Here is an 8,531-nt window from a genome sequence, read left to right on the forward strand (position 1 = left end):
TTGCTGTGCGCACTAAATAGTTTATAAAATAATGTTGAAGTCAGCAAAAACATTCTTATTAATACAGTTGGAGTAAGTGAAATTTTGAAGATGATGGAACCTAATTGATAACTTCCTTACTGTTTAACCTATAGATAATCTCCTTTCTCAAAGTGCTCATTATGGTAGTGATTATGTAGGGAAAAAGCCTGTGATGAAAATGTGCTATAAGATGGTGTTCTTTGTGGAGCAAGTTAAAACAAGTGGGTCTGTAAGCAATTATTATCTTCATCAAAATTCCTAGCTCTAGTGTTTTGGCTTCAGTGGCCCAGCACGTATGCCTTCTCAAACAATTGGATGGATTTAAAACACTTATGAGATGTTTGTGCTTATATCTTAACTTAGCATCAGTTCAACAGGAAAAAGAAAAAAAAGAGGAAAGATTTGGCATTAGGGCCTACTTTGAAGAAGAAAATCGAACCAAAGTAAAGTAAACAAAAAGCCTTCAATGTCTAATAGCTGCGTAGAAATGAGTATTCTTTATTCAGCAGTCAATACTTTCCACAGCTGTGCTCCAGGAAAGGTTTATTCTGTGTGTGTGTGTGTGTGTGTGCCTGTGTGTGTGCCTGTTTTTCTTACTCTTCAACTGTTTTGGAAAAAAAAATGAACAGAGAGTTAGTATGCTTATGAGTTATCCATTGGTAAGATTTTTATAAAGGAGTCTCATTTTGCTTTTGTTGTTGTTGTTATCCTAAACTACAACAAAATGTGCTTTGTATACTGAGGAAGCTTTCAGTTATTTCTTGAGTAAACAGATGATCAGATGATTTAAAGACAGGTGAGATTTTCACATTTTATACTTACACACATACAAAAATTTCCTTTCCTATGTGCCTTAGGATAACATTAGGTCTTTTTTGACCAGTCCTGGGGCTTGAACTCTGGGCTTGGGAACTGTCCTTGAGCTTCTTTTACTCAAGGAAACCCATTGAGCTACAGCATCACTCTGGCTTTTTCTGAGTAGTTTATTGGAGATGAAGAGTCTCATGGACTTTCCTCCTCAGGCTTGCTTCTAACTATGATCCTCAGATCTCAGTCTTCTGAGTAGTTAAGATTACAGGCATGAGCCACTGGCATCCAGCTAAAAAGTTAATAATCTTTTAAGATAAAAAAATTATCAGGGTGGGGGGCCAGGAGTTTGGCCTAGTGGTAGAGTGCTTGTCTAGCATGCATAAAGACCCAGGTTGGATTCTTTGGTACCACATACATAGAAAAAGCCAGAAGTGGTGCTGTGGCTCAAAGTGGTAGAGCTCTGGCCTTGAAAAAGCCCAAGGAGAGTGCTCAAGCCCTGTGCTTAAGCCCCAGGACTGTCAAAAAAAATTACCAGGGGCTGAGTACCTGTATGCCTAGCAGGCCCTGGTTTGGATTCCTTGGTATCACATATATAGAAGTGGTGCTGTGGCTCAAGGGTAAAATGCTAGTCTTGAGAAAGCCCAAGGACAGTGCCTAAGCCCTTAGTTCAAGCCCCAGGATTGGCAAAAAAAAAAAAATAGCCATAGGGCCCAGTGTTGGTAGTTCCTTTCTGTTACCCTAGCTACTCAGGAGGTTGAGATCTGAGGATCATGGTTTGAAGCTAGCCAGGCTAGGAAAGTCCATAAGACTCTTATCTCCATTTAATTACCAAATAGCTGAAAATGAAACCTGTGGTTCAAGGGGTAGAGTGCCAGTCTTTGTGGAAAAAACAGTTCAGGACAGTAACCAGGCTTCAAGTTTAAGCACCAGTTCTGGCACAAAAAAAACCCTACACGTACCGGGTGCCAGTAACTAATGTCTGTAAACCTAACTACTTCTAAGTCTGAGATTTGAAGGATTGTGGCCCAAAGCTAGGCCAGGCAGAAAAGTCTGTGTTACTTCATTTCCAAAATCACCAGCAAAAGGAAGGCTGGAGGCATGTCAAGTGATAAGAGTACCAGGTAAGTAAGCAAGCTGGGCAAGCAAAAGGCTCTGAGTTCAAACCTCACTACTACTCCAAAACCACCACCACTATACAATAACAAAAAAATAGCTGTGTTTTAAAACACATTTTTTTTTCTAGTGGGTTTGGTTATATTCTGTGCTTAATTAAAAACTGCATTGTGATGTGTGCTGATAGCTCATGTTTGGAATTCTAGCTATTCAGTAGGTTGAGATCTGAGGATAATGGTTTGAAGTCAGCCCTGGCTTGAAAATCTGTAAGATTCTTTACTAAAACTCCAAAAGCTGGACGTAGAGCTATGGCTCAAGTAGTAGAGTGTTAATATTGATCAAGAGAAGCTCAGGGATAGCTCCCAGGCCTTGAGTTCAAGCCCCATGACTGGTGTAGAAAAAAAAAAAGGAAAATTTCATTTTTTTTTTTTTAATGAATCGCAATATTTACTAGACATTAAAGAACTGGCACTGACAGAAAGGTGAATGAACAGCCTATGTATTCAGGAGGAAGAGCCCGCCAGGGCCTAGCAGAGTTCACAGATTGGATGCTGGTTCACAATATTTGTTCAGAAGTGTTTAGGGCTGTGAATTGAGCCTTGGAATGAATTAGAGAGACTGATTTATTCTGACTGTGGCAGGAAAAAAATCACAAAATTCGAAAAGAGGTGACATTAGAATTAGGTTTAACAGAGATGTTAGCTTTCCTGTTATCTGAGAATGACAAGTTGTTTATGATTGAAGCACAGAATGCCTGAAGCCAACAATGTGATGTAAAGTTTGAAGTGCCTTTGGAATATGCATCTCTTAAACACCCTGCAGGTAAACTGGAAGCTCAGGTCTAGAGTTACAAGTGAAAGGTTAAAGCTAGACATAATGTTTTGACAGTACCAACACATTTAATTGATCAGTGCAGTTAGATACCTAGAGAGAGATTGTATATAGAAAAAGCCAAAAAAAATTACACTTAAAAAGAGGCAGTAATGAAAGACATCAAAAAGAAGGGTCATAAAAGCCAGGTACCCATAGTTTACAACTGTAATCTTAGCTTCATAGGAGGCTGAAAATGGGAGGATCATCGTTTGAGGCCACCTGGACAGATATGTTTGCAAGACCCCCTTTCAGCCTATTGTTGGGTATGATGCTGTATGTGCCTGTTGTTCCAAGCTATGTAGGAGGCTGAGATCAGGAGTATTGCAATTCCAGGCCACCCTGAACAGAAAGATGTGCAAGATTCCATCTCAGTAAGAGGAAAGCTGGAGTGAGTAGGTGGCATCTGTCATCCCATTGACCGGAAGCCTAAAGTAGATAGGTAGTAGATCCAGGGGAATCCTCTGCAGAGACAAAGATCCTGTCTCAAAAACTAACCAGCATAAACAGGACTGGAGACATGGCTCAGGTGTTCAGTGGTAGAGCATCTACGTAGCAAGCATGAGTTCTAGTCCTGCCCCCAAAAAGAAGGAAAGAAAGAGAAAACCAGGAAGAAAGAAAAAGAAAGGAAAGAAGGAAGGGAAACAGGAAGGAAGGAAGGAAGGAAGGAAGGGTGCCGTAGAGATTGGAGATGTTGATAGTGATGCTAGGAGCACAGAGAAAGTCAAGTCAGAAGTTGTAGGATGTTGTAGAAAAGTCAAAATGTTGTTGAAAAAAGAAACAAGAACAAGGAAGCATTTAATAGCTGATATTTAAAACTTGCTGAAATTGGGCAGAAAAATTCACAAAATTTCTATAAAGTAGGACAAAAAGATAGGAAACTAGACATTTAGGAGATCAGTAAATGAAGTACAACATATAGATAATAGGAATTCTACAAAGAGAAATTAGAGAAAATGCAAAGGATAAAATTTATCAAAAAGATAATATAGTAACATGTATTGGACAAAAGGACTCACACTTCCAGACTTAGAAGCCCTTATTAGGTGCCTTAGGGCATGTTTGGTGAAGAGTCCCTATCTATATCCAGGCACATTCTATGACATTTCAAAAAAAGTCCTACAAGCTTCCAAAGACAAAAGCACATTCTATTCCTTACAACAATAGTAGAAAGTATGTGACTGGTGAAAATTGGAATCCAAAATATTTTTTACTTATAGTTTTTTTTTTTTGTCAGTTGTAGAACTTGAATTCGGCCTGGGAGACTGTCCCTGAGCTCTTCAGCTCAAGGCTAGTACTCTACCACTTCAGCCACAGTGCCACTTCCAGTTTTCTGGTGGTTAATTGGAGATAAGGGTCTCACATTCTTTTTTTTCATATATTTTTATTGTAATTAATAGAAGGGTTACATGATATTTGCCAGATAGATGGTGCATTAATTCCCATACATGGATACCCTTTCACATGTCTTGGTCCCCATTTCCCTTCCCCCTACCCCCACACCTTATCTTGTTTTACCCCCTTCCCTATACAATTTCAAATAACCAAATACAAATATATCCGATATATCAGGTAACAAAGTGAGATACTGTAACAATATGAGATAACCAAGGGACAGCAAAAGAGATGAGAGATAACATAGTACCTTAAGAACAACAATCATTCATTATATGGCTTATGTTTCTATGTCCTAGAGATCTTTTCATTTAGCGTCATACTATATGGCCTTTTGTATCAAGGTTTTGCTCTATTGCAAATCTTTGCTAGGAGAGCCCTAGGTTTCTACTGATTATGACAAATGAGGGAAACCATTGAGCCCATGTTCCTTTGAGTCTGGCTTACTTCACTTAATATGATCTTTTCTAAGTCTTTCCATTTCCTAACAAATGGGGCAATGTCATTCTTTCTGACAGCAGCATAGAATTCCATTGTGTACAAATACCACATCTTGTTGATCCACTCATCAACTGAGTGACCTCTAGGTTGGTTCCATATCTTTGCTATGGTAAATAGTGCTGCAATGAACATTGTTGTGCTGGTGGATTTAGTATGTCCTTGTTTCTGGATGATTAGGTAAAGGCCAAGTAGTGGAATTGCTGGGTCATAGGGGAGCTCTATGTTTAGTCTTTTGAGGAACTGCCATACTGCTTTCCATACTGGTTGAATGAGTTTGCACTCCCACCAACAGTGTAGTAGTGAACCCTCCTGGCCACATCCCCTCCAGCATCTGTTGTTATTAGTTTTCTTGATCCTGGCCATTCTAACTGGAGTGAGGTGGAATCTTAGAGTTGTTTTGATTTGCAGTTCTTTTATGACCAGAGATGTTGAGCATTTCTTCATGTGTCTATAGGCCATTTTTGTTTCTTCTTCAGAGAAGACAAGAGTCTCACATTCTTTAGTGCCCGGGCGGGCCTTGAAATGAGGTCCTCAGATCTCAGCCTGTTGAGTAGCTAGAATTACTGGCGTGAGCCACTAGTGCCCAGCTTATTTATAATTTTTTACCTTGCCAAACTATCAGTTCACTCAAGGACTAGACTGACATTACTTTCAGCCAGAAAAAGGAATAAGAAATTTACTTTCAATACATCCTGTCTCAGAAACCCATAGGAGGAGGGGTCTCAAAAATGAGAGGGTAGAACAAGAAAGGGGAAGACATGAATGTAAGAAACAGGAGACTCAACCTGAGGGGTCCTTCTTCAGAAGGAGTAGGCATGACTTTGTGATAGCAGGTGGGAGAATGAAGATACATTTCCATATGGTGAGGAAAATGAACAGGCTTATGCCTTTGTCTTCTTAGTGATAAGGGCAAGTTTACCTGCTGACAAGGAATAGTTAGAAGTTTTGAGATGAGACAGGCTTGGAGCAGTAGCCTATGGCCAACAAAAAAAGTGCGTAAACAAGTGTGAATTAAAGGATTGCTGAGAGGTGTTTGGAGGATGTTTGTGACAAAGCCTGCTTCTGCCCATCACAGCAAAGTTCCAGAAATACGCAAGTTTCTTTTTCTGTCATTCACCTTCAGAGCTATTTATTAGGAATTGCTTTCTGTTTAGATGCTTGGAGGTACATTTTTTTTTGCTACACAAATGGAATTATTGTCAATGAATGATTTATTTCTTTACAGTTTTAGGGTTTCTATGACAGAAATCTAAAGCTCCTAGTAAGCCCATTTAGTTAAGAACATTTGGCAGTAAAGTACACACATACACACTGTGCAGCTCTAAGGTGACAGCTCCCAGTGCATTTGTAACTTAGGCTTTTTCAGCATTTAAAAAATCTTGACTATTCATGTCCTGAATACTTGAAAGTTGACTGGGGAATAGAGAAAGAACTAAGGAGGGTATGGAATGCCATTTATCCTGAAAGAAAAGGAAGGAATGGAAGATTAGAGTTATTGGCCTGCAAGGAAACAAGATGGCTCTGTTTTTCTTCTTGGTGTTCCAAGTGTATTTCCGAGCATAAGACAAATGTCTGTGAAGGTTACATATGAGATTTGTCCTAGTAATGCATGTGTGAATCAATAAATGTGAGCTCTCACATCAGTAGAGTGAAGGCTTAAAAGCCACCTGATCATCATCATATGATCCACTTGTGACTTAAATTTTAGTTATAGGAAGAAGAATATATCTCAACACAATAAGAGCTACATTTGACAACTCATGCCTACAAAAAATCATACTAAATGGTGAAAAGTAAAATGGTCTCTAAGATTAGGAACAGGACAAGGCACAAGATAATTGCTAAACTAAAATAATGAGGATGAAGAGGAAAAGGAACACTCACATGTAAATGATGGAATTTATAATTGCCATATGTCACAAAACTTATGTGCCTTACACCAAAGTTCTGAAAAAGAGTGTGGAAGTTCCTTTAAAAATAGAAACAGCGGGACCGGGAGTTTGGCCTAGTGGTTAAAGTGCTTGCCTAGCATGCATGAATACCCGGGTTCGATTCCTCGGTACCACATACATAGAAAAAAGCCGGAAGTGGTGCTGAGGCTCAAGTGGTAGAGCTTTAGCCTTGAGAAAGTCCAAGGACAGTGCTCAGGCCCTGAGCTCAAGCCCAGGACTAGCAAAAAAAAAAAAAAAAAAAAAAAAAAATAGAAACAGCACTTCCCTATTCAGCAACCTATATAGTGGTTATATATATCCAAAGGAAGTGAATTCATGTCATGAGACATCTACATCATGTGTTTTCAACATCCATTCACAATGGCAAAGATACGTAATCAACCTAGGCATCTGTGGACAGTTGTGAGGTTAAAGAAAATGTATTCTATAGACAGATTAAAAACATATAGGGGAATGTTACTCAGCCTATAGGAAGAACAAATTACAGTCATTTGCAGTGACATATGCAGCTACATTCGCAGTGACTGGAGGCCTTTATATTAAGTGAAACAAGCCAGGCACAGAAAATACATGTCCTGACTTGCATGTAGAAGTGAAAGTTGGTTGGCAAGGAGAAAATAGAATAGTTAGCAGAGCCTGGGAGGGATGGCGAGAGTCTGGCCACTGTGCACAGTGGCACAACTAGATAGGAGTAATACCTTCCAATCTTTCCTTTTTTCAGCACGGAAACAGTGACTGCTGGTGATAGTTGAGTGTTTCAAAAAAGCTACTAGGGAAAATTTTGAATGTTCTCTATGGGAAGAAATGATAGGCACAGTATTTACCCTGATCTGATCATTATATACTATATCCACATATTGAAATCCACTCTCTACCCCACAAATATATACAATTTCTATACTTCAATTAATATAACACACATATGGTTTTTAAATGTCCCATCTTGTTTGCATGCTCTTTTACACTCTCTTATCCTTCTTTCATGGATAATGTAGCACAAAGACCCTCACTGGATGTTGGCACCTTGATACTAAACTTTCCACCCTAGACAACTGTGAAAAATGAAATTCTTTGCTTTATAAACGATCTAATCTCATGGTCTTTTTGTTTTGTTTTGTTGGTTGGTGGGTTTGAATTTAGGGACGGGGCGCTGTTCCTGAGCTTGTTCAAGGCTGACAGTTTACCATTTTGAGCCATAGCTCCACTTCTGGTTTTCTGGTGGTTAATTGGAGATAAGGGTCTCTCTGGACTTTCCTCCTCAGGCTGGCTTTGAATTGCTATCCTCAGATCTCAGCCTTCTGTGTAGCTAGGATTACAGGCAAGAGCCACCAGCTCCTGGCTAAATTTCAAGTATCTTGTTGTAGCAACACAAAATAAAGACCTCCATTCAAGGTTTCAGATCTATCTAAGGCAGAGATTCTTAAATTCAATTAACCAGCATAAGGCTAGAAATGAAAATGTGGCTCAAGAGGTAGAGCACCAGCCATGAATAAAAAAGTGTGAGCTGGTACTAAGGCCCTGAATACAGGAGTTTGTCAAAAATTAGCTTGAAGCTGAACATGGTAGTTCACGCCTATAATCCTAGCTACTCAAGAGGCTGAGATCTGAGGATCCAGGTTCAAAGCCAGCCCAAGCACAAAAGGACCTGAGACTCTTATCTCCAGTTAACCTCTAGAAAATGGGAAGTGGGGCTTGACTCAATGGTAGGGCGGTAGCCCTGAACTGTAGAGCTCAGGGACAGAGCCCACACTGAGTTCAAGCCCCATGACCCCTGCCCCCCCCACAAAAATTAGCTTGAGCTAGGTGCTGTAATCCTAGCTACTCAAGAGGTTGAGATCTGAGGATCACAGTTTGAAGCCAGCCTGGGCA

Source organism: Megascapheus bottae, chromosome 16 (assembly GCF_031878675.1).
Source record: "Megascapheus bottae isolate mThoBot1 chromosome 16, mThoBot2.hap1, whole genome shotgun sequence".
Taxonomy (NCBI): domain Eukaryota; kingdom Metazoa; phylum Chordata; class Mammalia; order Rodentia; family Geomyidae; genus Megascapheus; species Megascapheus bottae.